This window comes from Cannabis sativa, chromosome 2, assembly GCF_029168945.1.
Source record: "Cannabis sativa cultivar Pink pepper isolate KNU-18-1 chromosome 2, ASM2916894v1, whole genome shotgun sequence".
Taxonomy (NCBI): Eukaryota; Viridiplantae; Streptophyta; class Magnoliopsida; order Rosales; family Cannabaceae; genus Cannabis; species Cannabis sativa.
Window position 1 is genome coordinate 18,057,932 of NC_083602.1, and position 25,089 is coordinate 18,083,020.

Consider the following 25,089-nt stretch of genomic DNA (forward strand, 5'->3'; position numbering starts at 1 on the left):
ATGTCGGAGTCGGCTAGTACTCCGGCGAGTGGCGGGGCTCCTACCCCTCCTGCATCAGGCTTTAGCAGGGGGAGTAGTGGTTCGGCCATGGACCAGAAGAGGAGAGCATCCACTGCATCCGGTGGCTCGAGCCAGAACAAGAGGTTCTGAGGGAACCAGAATAGAGGTAGTCGTCCTGGTGGTGCAGAGACTAGGTTCTCCTATCCCGAGTGCCCCAGCTGCAAAAGGCACCATCGGGGTGAATGCAAAGGTCAGGGATGCTTTCACTGTGGCATGCCCGGACACTTCAAGAGGGATTGTCCCCAGCTCCGATCAGAGGCCCTGAGGGCTCCGGCGATACCCACTCCAGCTAGGGTGTTCGCCATCACTCAGGCTGATGCAGATGCCAGCCCCTTAGTTGTAACAGGTCAGCTTTCAGTTAATAACTCGTTTTACTCAGTGCTGTTTGATTCTGGGGCTACACATTCTTATGTGGCAGCCAGAGTCTTTAGTAAATTGGATAGACCGTATGATAGATATGAATCAGGGTTTGGAACCCTATTACCTGGCGGAGAGTTAGTTATCTCCAAAAGGTGGATTAGGTCTATGCCGATCAGAATAGATAGTAGAGAGTTAAGTGCTGATTTGATAGAGATGAGCTTGGTAGAGTTCGATATTATTTTAGGGATGGATTTCCTATCTAAATATTCGGCGAGTATTGATTGCAAAAGGAAGATGGTGATCTTCCAACCGGAAAGTGAAGAACCTTTTGTGTTTGTTGGTTCAGTTCGGGGATCTCAGATCCCGGTGATTTCGGCCATGTCAGCTAGAGAATTATTGCACGGTGGATGTTTAGGGTTTCTGGCCGTGGTGGTGGACACCACTCGGCCAGATACCATTCGGCCAGAGGACATCAAGGTGGTTCAGGAATTTTTAGATGTTTTTCCCGAAGAACTTCCAGGGTTACCACCTCAGCGGGAGATTGACTTCGTGATAGATTTGGCACCAAGGGTGGAAACGGTTTCCAAAGCCCCGTATAGAATGGCTCCAGCTGAACTTAAGGAATTAAAGATTCAACTCCAAGGGTTGCTTGACATAGGGTTTATCCGGCCTAGTGTGTCACCCTGGGGAGCCCCGGTTTTATTCGTCAAGAAGAAAGATGGAACTATGAGGATGTGCATCGATTACAGAGAATTGAACAAGCTGACAGTGAAGAATAAATATCCATTACCTAGGACATTCCGAAGACGGCTTTCCGTACTAGGTATGGACATTATGAATTTCTGGTTATGTCGTTTGGACTAACCAATGCTCCTCCAGCGTTTATGAATTTGATGAATAGAGTATTCAAGGATTTCCTCGATATCTGCGTGATTGTGTTTATCGACGACATCCTTGTGTACTCTCAATCAGAAGAGGAGCATGAATTACATCTTCAGATGGTACTGCAACGACTTCGGGAACACAAGCTTTATGCCAAGTTCAAGAAATGCGAATTTTGGCAATCTCAGGTGTCCTTCTTAGGGCACATTGTGAGCAAAGATGGGATCAAGGTGGATCCCGGGAAGATCGAGTCCGTCAGGGATTGGCCGAGACCGAAGACAGTGACAGAGATCAGAAGCTTCTTGGGTTTAGCTGGGTACTACCGTAGGTTCGTAGAAGGGTTCTCCAAAATTTCAATGCCCTTAACCGAACTTACAAAGAAGAATCAGCGGTTTGTCTGGTCAGACAAGTGCGAAGCTAGTTTTCAGGAGCTGAAACAGAGGTTGATTACCGCTCCAGTACTAGCTTTGCCATCGAACAACGAGAAGTTCGTAGTTTATTGTGATGCATCCAGACAGGGTTTGGGGTGTGTATTGATGCAAGCCGATCGGGTCATCGCTTATGCCTCCCGTCAGTTAAAGGATTACGAACAGTGATACCCGACTCATGATCTAGAATTGGCCGCGGTGGTTTTTGCATTGAAGATTTGGCGGCATTACCTTTACGGAGAAAGGTGTGAAATCTATACCGACCATAAAAGTCTCAAGTATGTCTTTACTCAGAAAGATTTGAACATGAGAAAGAGACGTTGGTTGGAATTAGTGAAAGATTACGACTGTGAGATTCTTTATCACCCTGGGAAGGCCAATGTAGTGGCCGATGCCCTGAGCAGAAAGGGTCCCGGGCAAGTAGCTAGTATGGTTCAGATCTCGCCTCAGCTAGCAGAGGATATGGTTAGATCTAGCATTGAGTTTGTGGTAGGTCAGCTTCACAACTTAACGCTGCAATCAGATCTGTTGGAAAGAATTAAAGTCGCTCAGATGACTGATCCAGAGTTAGTGAAGATTAGAGATGAGGTTTTGGCTGGTCAAGCCAGGGACTTTTCAGTGTCAGATAACGGGATGCTTCTGTATAAAGCTAGGGTTTGTGTTCTGAATAGTGTGGAACTCAGGAATGAGATCTTTGAGGAGGCTCATTCTACCCCGTATTCTCTGCATCCCGACACCACTAAGATGTACCAAGATCTTAAACCGTACTTCTGGTGGAGCGGTATGAAGAAGAATTTGGTAGAATTTGTATCGAGGTGCCTCACTTGTCAGCAGATTAAGGCTGAACATCAGAGACCAGCAGGGTTGTTGCAGCCTCTAACCCTACCGGAATGGAAGTGGGAAGATATCACGATGGATTTTGTGGTCGGGTTACCTAGGACCACTGGTTTGTTTGATTCCATCTGGGTAGTGGTGGATCGATTCACGAAATCTGCTCATTTTCTACCTGTTAGAACAACGTTTACAGTGGATCAGTTGGCGGAATTGTATGTCAGAGAGATTGTAAGACTTCACGGGGTACCGAAGTCTATAGTTTCGGATAGGGATCCGAAGTTCACCTCCAAATTTTGGTAGAGTTTGCAACGAGCAATGGGTACAAAGCTGAAATTCAGTACATCATTCCATCCTCAGACAGATGGTCAGTCCGAAAGGACAATTCAGATATTGGAGGACATGTTACGAGCCTGTGTTATGGATTTTGAAGGCTCTTGGAATAAATATCTACCGTTGATAGAATTTTCTTACAACAACAGTTATCAGAGTACGATAGGGATGGCTCCCTATGAACTGTTATACGGTAGGAAGTGTAGATCTCCCATCCACTGGGATGAGACAGTGGAGAGAAAATACTTAGGTCCAGAGTCAGTGCAGAGGACCAATGAGGCAATAGAGAAGATAAAAGCTAGAATGCTTGCCTCACAGAGTAGACAGAAAAGTTATGCAGATCCGAAACGCAGAGATGTTGAGTTCCAAGTAGGGGACCATGTGTTTTTATGGGTATCTCCGATGAAGGGGATCAAACGTTTTGGGAAAAGAGGCAAGTTATGCCCTAGATTTACAGGACCTTTCGAGATTCTCGAGAAGATAGATCAAGTGGCATACCGGTTAGCATTGCCTCCAGCTTTATCAGCAATTCACAACGTATTCCATGTCTCGATGTTGAGAAAATACGTTTCAGATCCCTCTCATATACTCAGTTATGAGAGCCTAGAACTGCAACCAGATATGTCTTACGAAGAACAGCCAGTGCAGATCCTGGATAGAAAGGATAAAGTCCTTCGGAATAAGACCATAGCATTGGTCAAAGTTCTCTGGAGAAACAGCAAGGTGGAGGAAGCTACCTGGGAGCTAGAGTCAGATATGAGAGCTCAATATCCAGAGTTATTCAGGTTAGATTTTGGGGACGAAATCCTTTTAAGGGGGGAATAGTTGTAAAGACCGCTTAGTTTAATTTGGAAATTAGCAGTTAATCACGTTTAATTATGAAAATTATTTATAGCTATTTAAATAATTATTATACTGTTATTTTCGAATTCTGAGATGCATTTTTATGTCAGTTAGTAGTGTTCATAATTTTGCATTTACGGTGCCCGGTAACATGGAACTCGGTGTTTGGCTCAGTAAAATCACAACTTAGTATGTTAGTAGTTTGGGTCGGTTTTTTAGACATTGGGAATGTCGGGAATGGCCGGGAATTTAGAATTTCCAAAAAAAAAACCTCTTTAGTGTTATTTATGTGATTTTAGTGTGGAGGGGCAAAATGGTCTTTTTACCCCATTATTATTTTGTCTTCTAGTGATTTTAATAGTTGAATTATATGTTTATTTTATTAATTGTTGGCTGAAGTATATGGGGGTAAATTGCTTTTATTTCTCATTTATTCAAAAAAATTCTAAGTTAGAAAAATAGAAAAATTTTCAAAGCTCTCTCTCTCTCTCTCTCTCTCTTTTCGGCCAAGTCTAGGAGCTGCTAGGGCTGGGTGTTCTTGTTTGATTCTAGTGATTTTCAGCAGCTCTTTGTGTAATCCAAGTCAAGGTTTGATCTCTAGTAACTTTTCTTTGTGTTTTCTTGAGTTGTAAGAAAAGTTTGATTGTTGCATGCTTGTTATTATGTTGTTGTTGCTGCTGTGTTTATGTGATGTTTTAGAGGTTTAATCTTGCTGTTTTAAGTAGATTAGAGCTAGTGTAATGCATGTTAATTGCTTTGATTTCTAGATTGAAAGTTTTAGCTCAAAGTTTGGTTTTCAAAGGGAATTTTCGAAATTTGTGGCTGTAGTGTTTGCATGAATTAGGGTTAGTTTTCTGCAGTGTTATTATGCTTATTTATGAAGTTCTAAGCTAGTTTTGAGGCTTGTTAGTGAGCTTTAGCCAAGTTTGAATTTGAACTCAAAGCTTGGAGCTCACATGGTGATTTTCAATTCTGTGCATTCTGGGTGATTTTAATGCTTTAGAAATGTTATTTGGGTCATATAGAGCAGGTCTGGAAGGTTTGAGGTTGTTTGGATTAGATTTGAGCATTGTGTGAATTTTTGAAAAGTTCCTGCGAGGAACCGGAATTGCGGTTGTGCAACCGAAATTCCGGATGAGGGTTCAGGAATTCCCAGAACCGGAATTCCGGTTGCAGAACCGGTCTACCGGTTGGGGAATTTTTAGGAACCCTAGATTTCCTCGTTTTTATGTTTTTGGGGTATTGCCATGCTTTTTATCGATAGAGAAACTTTTAGTTCCTAGTTTAAGTCCCCGGGAAGTGATTTAGCGTATCACTTATAGTGTTGTGATTTTTATGGTTTAGGAGCCTGTAATCCGCCAGCGTATAGTTGCGAACAAAGTTGACCGGCACCCCTGAATTCGGAATCTAGGTAAGATTAGTATAACAGTATGCATATGTAGATTACATGTTTAGCGTGCATGTAGGAAGCCTGTTAGATTACAATAGATATGTATGTTGGCTTCGAACCATCCAACTGTGTCACGTCGGTATAGGCTGGAGTATGACCAGCAGCCGGAGTATGACCGGTTCGACCGATTAGGCTGACACTGTATCACGTCGGTACAGGCTGGAGTATGACCAGCAGCCGGAGTATGACCGGTTCGACCGATCAGGCTGATACTTAGGTTGGTGGTTCCGTACTATTTGACGTATCACGTCGGTACAGAACTGGAGTATGACCAGAAGCGGAGTATGACCGGCTCGACCGATCAGCCGATACCGTAACACGTCGGTACGAGCCGGAGTATGACCAGCACCGGAGTATGACCGGCTCGACCGATTAGGTCGTTACTTGTCAATAGTACCGTCCCTATGAACGTTCGTAACTCGCACCGTGTTGGACACGGCAGTTAGGGGGACTCAGTATCGTGTTGGACACGGCAGTTAGGGTTATGGTCAGGGGTATGGGCGTCTGATCATGACCGGGATTTATGTATGAGTATTATTATGCTTTTCTTACTGAGTCTGTCGACTCACAGTGCTATGTTTATGTGTAGGTAGGGGCAAGGCTAGAACTGATAGACCGTGAACGAGCCTATGAAGATTGTACATGTTGGGGCGGTTAGGCCTGGAGCGTACGATCATCGGGACAGCGAGGCTATTTTTGTAATTAGTCGCTAGGCGACAAGTATTTTGTATAATCAGTAAACTTTTGTAAATAGTTTTGTAATCGGGATCCCGAGTCTTTTGTATAAATATTTTACAAGTTTAATTAAAAAGCAAAAATTTTAATTAATCACGGTTTCCATAAACCTCGTTGATTAGCAACGAGCTGCACAACATGTTTAAAAATCACGTAATACGCCTATGCTAGTTAGGGTGTTACACATTGAGTGGAAAGATCAATAGTTGTGTTACTTGAGGTGTTTTTGGCTTTGTTGGCAGTGACATTATTGGCAGAAACCTTGCCTTTCTCAGATTTCTTTTTATCTCCATATCCCGGAGGGAAACCATGAAGGAAATAGCACTTGTCAACATAGTGCCCTAGTTTGCCACAATTTGTGCAAGATGGTCTTGGCTTCTTGGAACGGTCGGGATTGGTAGAGGATGAAGGACGAGCTAAGGCAGCCATAGAAGACATATTTGAGGATGAGGAACCAAGGGTTCTTTGTCTCTCTTCTTGAACAATCATGGAGAAGACCCGAGAGAGATTGGGAATTGGTTCATTGAGTAGAATTTGAGCCCGAACAGAAGAGTAAGACTCATTGAGACCCGTTAGAAATTGTAGAACTTGATTTTGATTGTAGTAATCAAGGAACAATTTCATCGCACCACAAGAACAAGTGGTGCTCAGTTGGAATTCCTTAAGCTCATCCCATATGGACTTGAGCTTTGTGAAATATGTGGTGACGGATTGATCACCTTGCTGCAAATGGGTGAGTTGCGTTTCCAGCTGAAAAATTCTAGGGCCATTACCCTCATTGAATCTTTCTTGAAGATCATGCCATATTTCGGTGGCAAGATCAAAGTACATGATGCTCTGTGCAATCTCAGGAGACACAAAGTTTATCAACCAAGATATTACCATGTTATTACATCTATTCCAAGAATTGAGTAAGGGATTACCAGAAACCAGCCGAGGAAGGGTTCCATCAATAAAGGCAGACTTGTTCTTTGCTGTCAACGCCATTGTTATACCTCTTTTCCATGACCGGCAATTTGCACCATTGAGCACAGTGGAGACGAGAACTAGCCCTGGGTGATCTGCCGTGCTGAGAAAAAAGGGGCTCGAAACATCTTCATCGGCCAGTCGATCGAGAGAGGGTCTGCGAGTAGAAACAGCAGGTTGACTGGGATTAGGAACGGGTTGAATAGGGGATGACAGGTCTGGTTCGATGGTGTCTTCTTCGTGGGAAGGGCGAGGTCTGGAAGGTGGAGGTCGACGAGAAGCCATGCATGGATTGGCGATTGGTGCGGAAGTGGAATCGGGATTGGATTCCGATGTTGTCTGCTTTGCTATAGGCGGTGGAATACCGTCTTGCGAGCGAGTGGAGGGCCTTGCCATTGAAGCTTGGGCAAGGTTTTCTTCTGATACCATATGAGGATTAAGAAACCTTGAATAGGTTTGCAGAGAAAGAGAGAAAGAGAGAAAGAAGCTCTGTTATTGAAAAATGGAAAATTGTTATTCTCTTGGATACAATACAGCTAAGTTTATATACCTGGCAAGAAGGGTAATATAGTCAGACAAAACTAATAAAGAATTAGCTAAAAACAATAACAACCAAATTAACCTCTTAACAAACTTAACTAACACCCTAATCCTAATACAAATCACCAGTCCTATTTTTCCTATTCCACTCCTGTTCCGAGCAATTATATTTTGCCACATCATTTAAAATGCCACCAAATAGATATTGAACAAATTAAGATGCTGCTAACTTTGTTTTCTTTTATTTATTAAAATAATCATTATTTTGAATAAAAATCTTCTGTTAAATAGTGTATTAACCCAATCTAAACATGACACATCAATTTATTTAAGAGTATTTTAATAAAAAAAAATCTGTCTACATGTTAATTGTATTTAAGAAAAGAGAAATACTAAGGGCAGTGGTGACTAGCACCCTCCTATGTGTCAATATCGTTATTGGTCCAATTAAGTATCGGATCCTATATAATTTAATATAATAGTTTTTAGGAAGTATCGCTAACCAATCGCAACGCAACATATCGAGAAGGTGCTAGGCACTACTGGTGCCTAATTTTTCACAAATGATCTTAATTCCATTAATTTCATAACTTTGATTCTCTTTCTAAAGCCAAACGTTATAATAATTTAGATTGGTTTAATACATTATGGGACACCAATTTTTCACAAGTAATCTTAATTCCATTAATTTCAGAACTTTAATTCTCTTTCTAAAGCCAAACGTGATAATAATTTTTTTAAAAGGAATATTTATTTGATTAGAACACACAGTTTTTCTTGAGAAAAAAAAATAAAACACATTAAAAAATTTATACATATATGCAGTAAAATTTAAAAGACCCTTACACAAAATTAAGGCCTAAAAAAAAGTAATAAATCTATAAAAATAAAATGATCATATATATGATTTTAAAATTATTGTATCATTGTCTTGTAGTCGAGATTACGTTAATTCACAACCGTTGTCATCACCGTATCTCACTTATATATTCAAAGTCATTATTATCATCATCGTATCTCACTCCACTACTTATAAACAAGTTACATGGGTTGTATTTGGATTTTATTTTTTGGTACAATATTAAAAAGGTTGTGTTCACCATATACTTGTAATACATGTGTTGACACGAACATGACCCATAATAAACACAAATAGCCACCCTTTGTAATGAGACCAAACTATCTTCCAACTATTTGTATCATTATTTAAGTCGGTAAAAAAAAAAATACTTTATGACAAAAAAAGAATTTTTTTTTTGAAAAGTTGAGTTTAGGAGAATTAAAAAAATTACAAACAAATATGAAATAGAATGAAATTATTAAGGGTGGACTTTTTTTTTATTTTAATATTAGGGATAGACTTAATTAGAGAGATTTTAAAAATTTAAATGATAATATATTATTTATTACTTAATTAGTTAGATGTATAATTCTAATGCTTCTAAATACAGTTTTTTTTACTATACATATATATATATATTATTTTTAATAATAATAATAATAAAAATATTTTTTTTGATTGCTACCTATTGTTTTTTTTTGTTAGTTTATTCGATATTTTTTTGATTGCTATTAATAATAATAATAATAATAATAATAATAATAATAATATTTTTTAGCTAATTAATTAATATTTATAAAAAAAATTAAAAATTAGATAAAAATATTATAAGTGATTTTAGAGTGTTATATATTAATTTAAGTAAGAAAATTAAGAATAGAATAAATAAAGTTATTTTGAGTGATTTTAGAGGTGACTATCTCATACTTTTCTTATACATATAATATATATATATATATATATATGTGTATATTGATATGTATATTTTTTTTTCAATAGCTATTCCATTTATTTTTTTTAACAAAATTACTTGAATCTATTGATATTTTGAATAATAAAAAGTTTTAATCTTTTTTTTTTTTGAAAAAAAAGTTTGTTTTATTTTATCATTATTTTATTTATTTTTTAAAAATTTTATTAATTCTCTACAGTATATATATTAAATTCAATTGACAATGTTAAATTTAAATATAAAAGTTTATTTAACACAATATTTGGTAATTTCTAATTAGTAATTCTTATTAAATATTATTTTTTTCTTAATGTTTTTGTTAGTATCATCAATTTTTCCATGTAGGGTTGTGTGGGATTTAATTAGTTTACAAAATATAGTTAATTAGCTACTAAAGTTATATATACATTATAAATATATATAAAGATTTACTAAAAATTGATTAAAAAACTGATAAACAATAATAAATTAAACAGTGTATATTTTAATTATTTTTTTTCAATTAAATAAATTTTATATTTTTTGAGAAAATAAATAAGGGTTTTTTTATTTTTTACACTTCAAAATATTTTTTTTTTATATTTTTACGAAATTTCACACAAAAACCCTTATAGCAACTAACGGAGCAACCTAAATCGCAACTAAAATTCGTATAGCAACTTACATAAAAACTACCAGAGAAACCAGCGAATTAACCCAAACCGTAAATTAAAAAAAATAAAAAAATAATATATAGAGTAATTCCCCAAATAAATATTATATTATATTATATATATGAAGTTATATATATATATAAAAATAAACAAGACTTCTCATTAATATTGAAAAAACTGAATATACCATTATAAATATAAAAATTTGATAAAAGAATGATTAAAAAAAAAACTAATAAATAATAAATAAATATAATAAATTAAACTTTTTAATTTGTTTCTTTTAGTTTTTGTCAGTTAAATAAATATATTATATATAAAAATGTATAAAAAATAGACTTCTCGAAAACTGAATATTTTTAAAGGATATATTAAATCGAAATTATTATTTTTAGAAAAGGATGAAGTAGCTTTAATTAAGAGAGAGAAAAGAGAACTCTAATTATTTTTTATTTTTTTGAAGTAATTGTAAAGATGATGGACAAAGAGACACGGAACAGTTATAAAGAGGGGGAGGGAAACTAAGTCCTCTAAATAATATCCTTATTCTGTCGTAGTGTCGTAGTGATTCTCTAGCATTCTTATGGGCTGCACTATTGAAAACACGAGAGATGTGGCGCATAGAAGCATTAGGGAAAAGGGATAGGGATTGTCTGATCAACTGCACAACACTAGACAAGGCTGAATTGTCCTTCCAATGATTGTTGACCCTTGGAACTAATTGTAGACTATTTGATTCAATGGACTCAAAGGGGATCTTAATTGTAGAACAACAATGCAGACCTTCTAAAAGAGCTTGAGCTTCAACATAAAGTGGAGTGGAAGCTCCCCATTTGTGTATCGAAAATCCTGCTATGTGATAGTTTTGACTGTTACGGATGAAAGCTCCTAGTCTTGTATTTAGGTGGTTCAGGTTCAAAGCAGCATCAACTTGAAGAGTGTATTGACCATGTTGTTGAGAGTGAGCTGGCAAATCCTAGAGAGATAAGGAAGTCTGATTTGATGCAGGAGAAATCGAGGAACTGGAGCAAGGAGATGAAGAATGAGCTGCCTGATAATCCTACAATAAAGAAACAACCAAATCTTCTCCCTCAATGGGAGTGTTAGGAGAACAGTTTAAAAGAGCATTGTTTTTTTTTTTGTTCCAAATCTACCACACTAAATTAATAAATAGAGTAAATGTATCATTATTAAATTGTTCTAGACTTCTCATTTAAAACTCTTTGATGTCACAGTTACTATTGCCAATGTAAAAATATCTGAATGAGGAGTGTTTCCACACAGACTTGGCTCTAGGGCAATAGAGGAGAGAATGAGAGATAGATTCAATTTGGTTTTGGCAAAAAAGGCAGAAAGGATTTGATAAAACTTTCTTGTGAAAAAGGTTCAGACTACAAGGGAGGATATGGTTGAAAGCCTTCCAGGTGAAGTGTTTAATTTTTGGAAGTGTTTTGGTGCTCTAAACTGCTTTCCACTAATGTTTGAAACAGTCCATGTTGCAAGAGGAAGGGAGGATGGGGTATGTTTAGAGTTAGCAAGATGGTAGGCTGAGTTGACGGTGAAATGACTTGAGGGATGAGGGCCCCATATCAAAGTGTCATCCGAGTTGGGGTCAATGGGAATCTTCAAGATTTCATGAATTTGGTAGAGAGGTAGAATTTGTTGAAGCTTGGGGAAATCCCAACAGTTGCCATTATCAATTAAGAATGAAACATTGTTGTCAGCAGGGTTAAAATTTTACAACTAGGAGAGTGAATGAAAATATTGAACCCAATTAGAGTCAATCAGAGAGATGGACCTGCCATTTCCCACTTTCCAAATTAGGCCTTTCTTGATTCCTTCCCCAAAGTAGGCTTTTTCAGGTATTCGAAGGACAGTGGCCTTTAGGGGTAGTGAGGAATCACTGTTTTTAAAATATCTGGCTTTTAAGGAGAGAGTGAAGAAGGGTTGAAGGGTTAGATCAAATTCTCCAAGCTTGCTTGGCAATTAGAGCTTGATTGTGATTTTGAAGAGCTCTGAAACTAAGACCACCATGAAATTTTAATGTGCATAGGGAAGACCAATTCTTCCAATGAATTTTGTTCTTGTTAGTGCATGAACCCCACCAGAATCTCGAAATGGTTTTTGAAGAGTAAGACAGGTGGTACTAGGGAGTTTGAAATAGGACGTGGCATAAGAAGGTATAGCCTGAACCACATCCTTGATAAGAGTTTCTTTCCTAGCTCTAGAAAAGAATTTTCTGTTCCAAATATTCAATTTTGAAGCCACTTTTTAAACAAGATAATGGAAATGAGAGTTGGTAATTTTGTCAGTACAACGAGGAACACCAAGATATTTGCTTACAAAACCCGATATTTGCTTACAAAACCCTCACTACCTAAACCAAGGGAGTTTCTGAAAAAATCTTTTGAGTCATTGGTGGTGTTAGGGGAGAACATGATTGAGGATTTGGCAAGATTAACAGTTTGGCCAGTAGCTTTATGGTAAGAGCTGAGCATATCCTTGATGGCAATGCTGGAGCTTTGAGTGACAGGGGTGAAAAGGATGCTGTCATCAGCAAGGAGAAGGTGGGAAAGGATGGGGGCATCTCTATAGATTCTAAGGCTAGAAAAATGATTACCCTGCTCCTTAGCCCAAATGGAGGTAGAGAGACCCTCGACAACAAATAAGAAGATGTAAGATGAGAGAGGGTCACCTTGTCTGATGCCTCTAGTAGGGGTAATGTTGTTAGAAAAGGTACCATTAATAGATGTACGATACACAATAGTGGACAGGAATTTCATGACCAGGGAGATAAAAGATAATCGAAAACCAACATGGTTAAGGATAGCTTTAACAAAGCTCCATTCCACTTTATTAAAAGCCTTTTCCATGTCAAGCTTAATAACAGCCCAACCCTGCTTGCCTTTTATCCTATAATGAATCGCATTGATGAGCTCATTGGCTATAAAAATGTTGTCAAAGATAAGTCTTTCAGAGAGAAAAACACACTAGTTCTGAGAGATTATGGAATGGAGAACAGTTTTCATTCTATTAGCCAAGGTTTTGGAAATTATCTTATAAAGAGTGGAGTAAAGGCTACTAGGCCTATAATCACGAATGGTGGAGGCATTTTTTTTTCTTAGGGAATAAGGCTAGGATAGTATCATTGACATGGGAAATAGTAGAATAATTATTCAAGACATCCAGGATGACACTGCTAAGATCTTTACCAATGGTATTCCAATTTTTTTGGTAGAAATGGGCATTTAAACCATCAGATTTAGGGGCCTTGTCCCCAGAGAGGTTAAACGAGGCTTTCTTGACTTCATCCATAGTGAAAGGCCTCTCTAAGGCAGAGCATTGACTGGGGAAAATGTGGTTAGGGATGCCAGTTAAAATGTTGGAGATAGCAGTTTGGTCCTCCCCTTGAGTAGTGAAAAGCTAAGTGTAGAAATCAACAAAATGTTGAAGGAGAGAAGAAGTACCTCTAGCCAGGGAACCATCCTCCAGAGTAATGGATCTTATGAGGTTGTTTTATTCCTAGCAGAGGGTTTGTGATGGAAGAATTTGGTATTTTTATCCCCAGACTTGAGCGAATTGACTCAAAGATCTTTGTTTCCAATAAATTTTATTTTTGTCCAAGAGACTATCCAGTTTGGATTGAAGAGCTTTGGCTTTAGAAATATCCCTGACAGTAGGATTGTTGGATTGAAGAATGAGGTCAAGGTCTTTTTGAGTGGTAGTGATCTGCGGTTTCAGGGAATTCTGGCCTATGTTCCATCTTCTAATATCCTGAATACAACTATTCTGTCGAGAGATGAAATCAGAAAGGGTGGAGGGGAGATTGTTTTGTTTAGACTTAGACCATGAAGGATTGGCCAACTGGTAAAAATATTTATCAGTGAGCCAATGATTTTCAAAAATGAAATTGTTAGGATTCCTAGGTTTCCTAAGGTCATCATCAAGAGTGATCTTTAAAGCTCTATGATCAGACACCCAAGGTGGAAGAGGGAGGCCATGGGGAAAAGAGACTGTCAGAGATTGTTGGCAATACTCTAGTCGAGACGCTCAAGGAGAGGGCCATGCTCCCAAGTGTATTTGTTACCAATATGGGTGAGGGGTAGCAAGTTGTGCTTGTGAAGAAAATACTGGAAGTTAGTTTTTGCATGGTTAGAGGGACTAGTACTAGTATTTTTATCATTAACAGAAAGATAGTCATTAAATCACCACAAATAAGCCACTCTAAATTAGGAGCAGAAACAAAAAGTCTATCCAAAAGACTCCAAGTGAAAGGCTTGTTACTAGGATAGGGGAGCCATAGAAACTAGAAATGTGCCAATTCATTTCATCATTAATATTAACAATACAATCTGTATGAATAAGGGAGTAAGTTAAAAAATATCAACATTAATATTATTGTTCCACAAAAGTATGAGACCTCCCCCTAAACTGCTCCTAGGAACTTTAAAAACATTATCAAAACCTAATCTACTCTTGATGCAAGTTCCATGACCATAGGTGAGCTTGGTTTCCATGACAAAAAACAAAATGGGTTGGTGTTGCTTCACCAACAGGGAGAGATTACGGAATGCCCGAGGACTCCCTAGACCTTGAGCATTCCAACTTAGCAGACTCATTTTGCTTGGCGAGGTTGCAAAGCAACACCCGCCGTTTCTTCAGGGGTAGAGATGGAGGGGACAACAACATCATCATTCTGAGCAGCTCAAGCACGTTTGAGAATGCTCCTGACAAAATTTCCAACTTGAGCATTTTTCCTGGTGAAAGGCCTCTTGGTACCAGTAGTGGTAGTGGTGGTGGCAGCATTTGGTTCCTGGGTAGTGACGCCCTTGTTCTGGGGCCTGGGAGCAGTATAGGTTGGTGGAGTAGGGGCATCAAGAAGGGCTATCCCTTTTCCTTTGTCAATGTGAGTAATCACAAAAGTGGCCATAACAGGGAGGGTGAAAGAGTGGAAAAAGCCATATTCAAACCAGCTAGGGGTATGCACTTTAGTAGGAGCAGTAGTGATGTCCTGATTGAGCGTTGGGACTGTGAAGTCAAAAGCAAGGTTCAAAAATTGATCCACAGCCTATTGTAGGCCTTGGTTAGAGTCATTTCCATGGGACAAATATTCTTCAATTGCAGTGAAATTGGAGAGATCAAAGGGGTTCTTTTTAAACTGGGATTTGGCAGGGGCACAGAGGGTTTCCTTACAACCAAGTTCAAGGGGACTGCAAAATTATCACATCTCATAAGGTACCTCCCATATTTATTATAAGTGAGGTCAAGCATGCCACAGAAATAACAGAAGTTTTGTAGTCCCTCGTATTTAAAACTCGACCATTTCGTTTTGGAAATCTTTCGAAAACAGATGTTCATACCACGCCTGAGAGGCTTGGTGACATCAAGGAGAATTGTGTTGGGTTTTGTGCCCTAAATAAAACCTATTTCAATATATAATCAGATTTACTAATAAAGATCAGAAATAATATTTTATGTTGCATGGTTCACATGATTTATTTCATGATTATAAATTCTGTTAGGTCAAGAACATATGTATTTGTTCGTGATTATAGTGTTGTCAGCACAGTGGAATATAATTATGATTATATGTTCAAAAGTTTAATTCCTTGATGTGTCAGTTCACTGGATTTAGACTGGCATGATAATCAGCGATAGGTATACTTACACCTTGGATAAGTGTTATGTCCTTTCCAGGGCATTGGCAAAGTTTACCAGTATCGGATATATGGAGTATACATTGGAAGGGACCGATATTGAACTTTATTTAGATATGATAATTTTACCGTAATATCTATTCAATACAATATCACCTAGTTGATCCTAGATCAAATGATCTTAATCCTGATATGATTAGGTTCGATCTCAAGAGTGTTATTGTAATACCCGGAATTAAGAAATGGATTAGCAAAACTCTAATTGGATAATTATGAATAATTGAGGAATTATATTATTATATAGTTCAATATATGTGATTTTATATGAAATTTATTATGTTAAAGACCCCGTTGGTGAGCCAGGGGCATTTTGGTAATTATGACTTGAGAAGGGTAAATTGATGAAATTAATTTAATTACGTGCTTAATAGAACTATATTATTATATAGTATGTCCGTGTTGTCTTTTCAGGTGTGTTCTGACAGGTTGGTGCGATATAGTCACAATCGGGAATTTCGGGCCGAACCGAGTTCGGGCCCGAAATGCAAATTGGATTTATTTATTTGCATTTTATTTGATGAGTGATAATCTGAAATTTATTTGAAATTAATTGAGTATTGAATGACTATTTTACCCTTGTGAGGGTGTATGTGGGTATTTAAGCCCTAAGGGCATTTTGGTCATTTGACCCCTAATTACTATGTTTGGAAATTGATTTTGATGAAATGAAATGTAATTTTCTGGATTTTTCTCCTTCTCACCCGACCCTTCTCTCCCTCTTTCACTCAAACCCTCTTGAATTTTCAAAGCTTGGATTTTGGAAGGAAAAAGCTTGAATTTGGAGGAAAATCTTTGCTTTTGTTGTATTGAGAATTAAGGTAGCTTTCCATGATCTTAATCTTGTTTTAGCTGCTGAATTATTATGGGAAAAAAGCATGAATTATGTGATGTTCTCTTGATATGCATGTGTTTGGATTTAAGGATTTTTATGATATTATGTCTTTGATCATGCTTGAAGGTTGTTGTGGGTGAGTTAAGGTTGTGATATTATTGAAAATTATGAGTTAGAATGATTCTTTAGTTGATCTTTGCAGCTGTGAAATTGGTATGAAGATTATTCTTGAATTCTAACTCTTGTATGTGTGTTCATGGAGGAATTTTGCTCAAAGTGTTGAGCTTGTGTTTGTCTTGCTTAAATTTGAATTTTTGATGTGTTTAATTACTTGATTTTAATGCTTGATAATGTGTTTTAAATCCTTAGTGTTTTCTAGCTGCTGTAAGTGGTAAATTGAGAACTTGGTTGTGAAAAGCAAGCTTGGCACTTTTTGATTCTTAGTGAAATTATTGTGTTTAAGTTGTGGAATATGTTTATTATGACATATAATGATGCTCTAGAAATTTTGGTAGTGTTTGGGGAAGATTTGAGTGAGTTTTGGGAGTTTAAAGATTGAAAAATTTCGTGTTCTCTGCCCAGACAACCGGAATTCCGGTTGGTTCAGGGCTGCTCCAACCGGAATTCCGGTTGGAGTTCATCGGGAAATGCTGAATTTTGTTTTGGCCATAACTTTTAACTCGGGACTCTGTTTTGGGAGTTCTTTATACCATTGGAAAGCTCTTTTCGAGCTCTATGTGATTATCTGTGATTTGAATGCCAATATTAAATTTTTGTGGAAGTGGATTTAGGGATTAACCCTATTTGTGTAAATTCCAGTATTGTGACTAGGATTACCGGCACCTGGTCAGGAGCACCCGGAGATTTGGAATCTCTACTATTGTGGGACATCAGGTAAGACAGTGATTAGCACGCAGAGTATGCGTAGTGGCGCTTATATTAAGAATGATATGCATGAATATTTAGTAACCGGGATTAGAGCTATTACCCTAATAGGAACGGTCTAATAGCCTAGGGTCATTACCCTAGTGATATATGTGTATAAATGCCATGCCATGTTAATTGAAATGAGATTTAGGGATTATGCGCTCAAGGCATAATCAGGTTGGACTCGGTACTAATAACCGAGATGAACCACTTTTAAGGCCTTAATGTAAATAGACGTGTGAGAGCAACACGTGGGTCTACGTCATGTAGATTTAAATAGATGTGTGAGCGCAACACATAGGTCTATGCTACGTAGACATAAATGGGCATGTTGGTATAATAATCAGGTCTGTATCATACAGACGTATGTGAATGACATATCTATTAAATAGTATGATGAGAATATTATATTGTTGTGATTTATACTGTCTTGCTGGGCTTGGCTCACGGGTGCTCTACTGTCCAGGAAAGGGTAAGTCAGTGGCTGATCAACCATGAGTTTGAAGAGCAAGACGAAGAATGTACATGTTCAAGCCATATCAGACCAAGCGGGTTAAGGGTCTATCAGTGATGAACTTTTGAATTCTATTTTGCCATTTAGGTTGGCTAGAAAGAAATGACTTGTAATAGCATTTGTAAATATTTTTTGGGATCCCAACTGTTTAAAAGTTTAAAAAGTATTACAAGTTTATTTTCATTCTTTTTAATATAAAAGTTTAAATTCTACGTTATTTTGATTAGTAATCCCGATTAGGGGATTAGGGTTTCATAAGTATTTTGGGTAGCGTGCCTAATTATTTAGGGCGTTACAATTATTCATGTTCTTTGATTTGTTAGTTAAGCCTACTTTTTGGTCAGGGTGATACGTACATTTTGAGAACATGGTAGTACAATTGAGTGAGAGCGCTAATCATAGATATGGAATCTATAGCTTCTATAGGTATTAAGAAGTGAAACAATGATTTCCTTCGAGCTTGCTAAATAGAGATAAATGATTGAGATCTCATTTTAGTGATTATATTATTTCACTAAAATATCATTTATAGGTGGCAAGTGTTTTAAGGATAATATACATTGAAAGGGTGTAACGGTAATTTTATCCCTATGCAATGTAGATCATCTATAGAGGATCATTGATTATTGGGATTATAACAATGGATAATTTATAGCGTATCTATATCGTGGAACATATAGAGCGTTCTATGCAACTGAGAGTGCAATTCCAAGTTCTATGCGTGGATGCAACAAGGAATTAATAAGTCGGTGAATTTACTTGGTAAGTTCTGGGTCTGCTTATTGGAGGCTCGGTTATGTAGGCCCATGGTCCCCATACTAGTTAAGACCATACTGCTTGTAAGACTCAGTTAATTGATTTTAATTAATCAATTATAATTCTAATTAGACTATGTCTAGTTTATGAATTTTCACTAAGCAAGGGCAAAATTGTAAGAAAAGAGATTCTAGGTTTTGTTTATTAATTGAAAGACTTTATTAAGTCTAATTAATAAATATATTAAATTAAAATATTATTTAATAATTAATTTTTAGTTATTAAATTATTGGAATTGACATTTAAGTGGTTAAATTAGAAAATTGGCGTTTTTGAGAAAATGAGATGGAAAAATGATAAAATGGCAAAATTGCAAAGTGGGGCCCATTATCCGACCCATGGCTGGCCACTATACATGCAATTTACTATTTATTTTTTCATTATTTTAATGCCAAATAGAGCTAACCTAAACCTATGTGGTTACCTATAAATAGATAATGATGGCTCACACTTAATAGATTGATGAAATTTAACTTTTAGAAATTTTCCTGAGCCTTCTTTCTCTTTAAGCTGAAACCACCTTCCCTCTCTTTTCTTCTTCAAAGTTTCATACCTTGAGTGATAGAGTGAGTGCCCACACACATCAAGTGGTATCTCAATCATAGTGTGGAAGACTGTGAAGAATCCAATCAACAAGAAGGAGAATCGGGCTCAAGGAAGGAGAGAAAGAGATCCAGGTTCAGATCTTGATAATGCTTTGCTACTGAAAGGAATCAAGGGCTAGAGATCTGAACGGGAGGAGTCATTATATTCTGCTGCACCCAATGTAAGGTTTCCTAAACTTTATATATGTGTTTATTTCATTGTTTTAGAAATTCATATTAGGATGTTAATGAAACATACTTGTTAGTAAATCTAGATCCTGGTAAAATATTTCCAACAATTGGTAATTATTAAATAATTGGAATAGGCATTTAAGTGGTTAAATTGGAAAATTGGCATTTTTAAGAAAATGGGATGGAAAAATGGCAAAATGGCAAAATTACAAAGTGGGCCCATTATCCAATCCTAGGGCTGGCCACACTAGTGTAATTTACCATTTGTTTTTCTATTATTTTAATGCTAATTAAATCTAACCTAAACCTAGGTGGTTACCTATAAATAGATAGTGATGGCTCACACTTAACAGTTTTGAGATTGATGAAATTTTTACCTTTAGGAAAAAGTTGAGCCTCCTATTCTACACTATATGGCCGAAACCACCATTCCCTTTCTTTTCTTCTTAAATTTTTATCCAGCCTTGAGTGATAGAGTGAGTGCCCACACACATCAAGTGGTATCTCAATCATAGTGTGGAAGATTGTGAAGAATCCAATCAACAAGAAGGAGAATCAGGCTCAAGGAATGAGAGAAAGAGATCCAGGTTCAGATCTTGATAATGCTCTGCTACAGAAAGGAATCAAGGGCTAGAGATCTGGACGAAAGGAGTCATTATATTCCGCTGCACCCAATGTAAGGTTTCCTAAACTTTATATGCGTTTATTTCATTGTTTTAGAAATTCATATTAGGTGTTAATGAAACATACTTGTTAGTAAATCTAGATCCTGGTAAAATATTTCCAACAACTGGTAAATATTTGAAATTTTTCTTAATATTTAATTAAATAGGAAAATTATATTTATGTTGAAAATTAATTTTTATTAATTAATTTTGGACCAACATAAAATTAGAATAATTTTTCAGGATTTTTTTTTTTATTTTAGAGCATTTTCGAAAATTGAATTCTTATATACTTTAATTTTTCAAAATGCAATATATATTTATAGAAAATTAAATTTGAGTTGTAAATTAATTTAAATTAATTTTGAAACAACTTAAATTGAATAATTTTCTAAATATTTATTGGAAATTATTACTAAGATGGAATATAATTCATTTTATTTTTCATATCCATCTCAGTATAATTTTATAAATATTAAATTAAAATTTATATTTAGAATTTTATTCTAAATTAAAAATTTTAATTAAATAAAAATATATATTAAAATAAATAGATTGAAATAAGTATCAAAGAAAATACAACTCTTTAAAATAATGAGCTTTTAGTTATAAGGATATTCGATCTCCATTGTTGGTCTTACAATAGTTAAATGTTTTCAATATAACCTCGAGATGCTAGACTTCGTCCTCCTTATGGATGGTTATTCGTTGAAAGCATTTAACATCGTAAGATCTCATATGATAAGTATTTTGTAAGTTTTCGTCTCTATTAGACTCTCCCCTACGGTGACTACTTAGAGATAAATTTACGAAATATGAAACAATGGTGGAAGCTCATAAAATAAGATAACCTTGACTCTCGCCTACCGGGACAACGTTGGATTCTTATTTTGATCGAATAAAATGTTGCTAGAATGATTTCTATTTTAGATGAGCTGACAACTCTATTCAATGAATGATACTTTGACTCTCGCCTACCAGGACACTGTATCAGTTTGTTGGAAACCTTAGAAATTATTTAAGATGTGCCTGTTTTGTATTTTCACATGTCTTTGTTATTTGCTAAATGCTTGATAATTTCTGAATTGTGTGTGAATTTATATTGAACCATGTTCTTTTCTGTTATTGTAGTTTAATTTTGAATCTTCATTGTTGGTCTAACTAAGCTTGTTGTTTTAATGGGACAAATCCTAATGAATTGTCATCCATTAGACAAACATAACAGTGTTAGATCTCGATAGATAAATATTTGTAAATGCAACATCTAGCTGTTGATCAATTGATGACACCTTAGACAAGTATTTACAATATGAAACATGAAGTTTATACAAATAAGAATAACTTTGACTTTTGCCTACCGGGACATCGTTGGATTCTTAGTTTTAAATATCCTTTACTTATTCCTCTTAGCTTATTCATTTCGAATTAGCTTAAAATATCATTGGATGAATGGTTTATAAATCATATAATGTCATTCTATTTTCTCTTAAGATATTAAATGACGCATATGACTATATTCTCAACATTCTATCCCGAAATGATATAATCCTCAATCTTAGAAATCTCCTACTTGTATATGCTTACTTTAGGCAAATTATACTTAGAGTTAGATCAGTAGTGGTGGTCCAAGAGAGAAGAAGGTTCATGTATATTTTGTATATATTTAAGTCTTTGACTTTAAATTTTAGATTCCAAATAGATTTTTTTGTTTTATTTCTATTTCCAGAATACAATACAGTTCAACTTTCAGAAGTTATCCTGTGACCAGGATCCACTTAAACTATTCTAAGAACTTTTTGATGTAACTAAACCTAAGTCATCAAAAGACTAAAACCACATATTTTATAAATCTATGGCATTTGTATCTTGTTCATAGTAGTTTTGACTAGATCATTCTCTGCAAAGAGTCAATATGCCTATATCCACTGAAAGTATAATCATCTCATTCGCAGATGGAGGTACATTCAGGGGTGGATATGAGTTTTTCGTTATGTTCTTAAAACGATCACTCTAGATTTTACCTGATGCAAAGAAATTTGAAATGTTTGATAAATTTTATGAATTTCTAGCAATGGTGGAAAAACCATTAAGGTAAGTAATTAAAGATCTTGCGAACTGATAGGGGTGGAGAAATATTTGTTAGATATGCAGTTCAAGATCATTAAGTTGATTTTTGAATTATATCCAAACTTACCTCCCCAGAAATTCGATTTGCATATTGATGATTAGTTACTTATCGTTGCCTAAGTCCTTCTAGGAAAATGCCCTAGTGATAGGAAAATTTTCAGAATGATGGAATGATTGTGTACTTAGTGTAAACCAGTAGTAGATTCATGGATTACCTAATCGTAATCTTAAGAAAAGCTAGAACTGCTAACCAAGGTTTGCATGTTATTTGTTAGCTATTCTAAGTGATTAGGGGTGGACCATCCCATAGTCATTATATAAGAAAGTGTTTGTTTAAAGAAATACTACTTTTCTAAGAAAATGACTAAGTCTGAAAAAAAAGTAGCAAATAAAGGAGATATTTTTTTCTTGATTCCAAAAGTGTTCTATCATCTTATTCGAAATAAGATGATCCCACCGCCTCTGTTGTTTTGACACAACCGGAAGAGGAAAATACAATTTAGATTCTTAGACAAAAGTCACGGTACCTTGTCGTAGTGGGAGGGTTTCAAGGAACTCAACCTGTTATGAGTTGAAAGACACTTGTGATAAAAATCCATTGTTAGTTTAAAAGAGTAATGGATTGTCAGAATAAGAAACTAAGAAGTAAAACCAAGAGAATTATGGTTAAAACCATTCATATGGAGTAACCAAAAGTTTTCTATTACAAGGACATGAAAGGAAATTTTCGTTAGTAAGTCTATTCAATGGACTTAGCAAAACTTCTTGTTCCTAGTATTAAAGGTTTGAGTTTATCTAACCTATGGCTTGTGGTATACCTGGTAATTTACTTACTTTGGTGCAAGCAACTTACTTTAATAAGATGCTGGAGCATTTTTCTAATGGCAATCTATAGAAGCTTCTCGACTTCTACACATAGATTTTATTTATCTACTATTCCAGAAAAGATAAAGCCACGAGAGAATTCCTTGAATCAACACTGAGAGGTCTCAGATATGCTTTAGTATGCCTTAGACCAGACACCTGCTGTTGAGTGGGAGTAATGAGTAGGTATCAGATTAATCCGGGAAAGGAACATTGGAAGGCAATCAAGTGAATCTTAAGATCAAGAATAAGGAACTATATGTTAGTCGATAAGGGTATATTTAATATTCTTAGACTACACCACATCAGATTTCTAGACTTGCCTTAGTGCTAGAAAGTCTGCTGATGAGATGGTGATTACTCTGGGGGTGGATTGGTGATTTTGGAGAAGTGTAAAAACCTATCTGAAGTCTCTAAGTCTACCAGAGAGACTGAATGTTAAAGTTGCAGGAAAGATGCTTATTCAGTCTAAGGAAAGTTCTATACATTTTTGGCATTGTTCCAGCATTTATTAACTACTAGTGTTACTTCCTGACTAACGCAAAAGTAGTTACCAAAAAGTAAAGAATCCAGTATCCTTAGAGGAGTAGACATATAGAGAGGAATTTCAAGATATCAAGGATTTTGTGATTAAGGAAATGTAATAGTGGAGAAAAGGTTGTATTAAATACAACCTGTCAGATACTACATACTACACTTGATTTGGATATTAAGATGTTGAGATTATTTGAAATGCACTTTTTGTTTTATATTAGTGCAAGTGGGAGTTTGTTGGGTTTTGTGCCCTAAATAAAACCCATTTCATTATATAATCAGATTTACTAATAAAGATCAGAAATAACATTTTATGTTGCATGGTTCACATGATCTATTTCATGATTATAAATTCTGTTAGGTCGAGAATATATGTATTTGTTCGTGATTATAGTGTTGTCAGCACAGTGGAATATAAACATGATTATATGTTCAAAAGTTTAATTCCCTGATGTATCAGTTCACTGGATTTAGACAGGCATGATAATCAGCGATAGGTATACTTACACCTTGGATAAGTGTTATGTAACGCCCTAATGCTAAGGCACGCTACAGTGCTTTTTCAATTATAGTGCAGTCTTTGCTAATCAAAGAATTTTCTTGAAAAACGTGTCAAATTAAAACTTTTATATTAATTATTAAACTTTATAATATATTAAAAAATTCACAAGTGCCGGGATCCCGTTTTCAAACTTTTAAAAGTTAAAAGTTTCAAAATACACATATTACAGGTCGCACAACGACTACCAAAATACAATCCCCAGATGTCCCGAGACCGAACACTCCAGGTCGCGCTGCTTGACATGTACAATCCATCCGAGCTCAAGTTCACTCCTGTTCAGCTTTTGCCTTTCCTTTACCTACACATGGAAGCAGAACTGTGGGTCGACAGACTCAGTAAGAAATGCATATAACATATCATATAATTTTCGACCTGTAATTAGGTGCCCTTACACCTATTTACAAGGCTTAATAGATGAGCATGAACGTTCAATACTAGGGTACAACCACTATACCACAAACACTACGTACCTCACTGTACGAGTGTTGGTAGGGTTTGTTTCGTACCCTAAGTACCACTAAGTGATATACCACACACCGTAGTACTTTCCCGAACTTGTGTTGGTATCATTGTACTGTACTCACAAATTATATTTACTATACCAATGCACTCTGTACCATAACCGTACAAGTGTTGGTAGTGCATTTAACAACTTAAGCATGCATATACACATAACATATACATACATTCAGATAATCATATCACACATTATATTCAGTTCTTACCTTATTTCCGAATTCAAGTGTGCTGGCCGACCTGAACGGAAATCTTGTGCTAGATGGATGCCCTAATCACATTTTAAAACTGGGTAAGTTACATGATTAAAACCCTAATCCCGGGAAACCCAAATCCAAAACCCTAGGTTTTGTTAAACTTTCTAT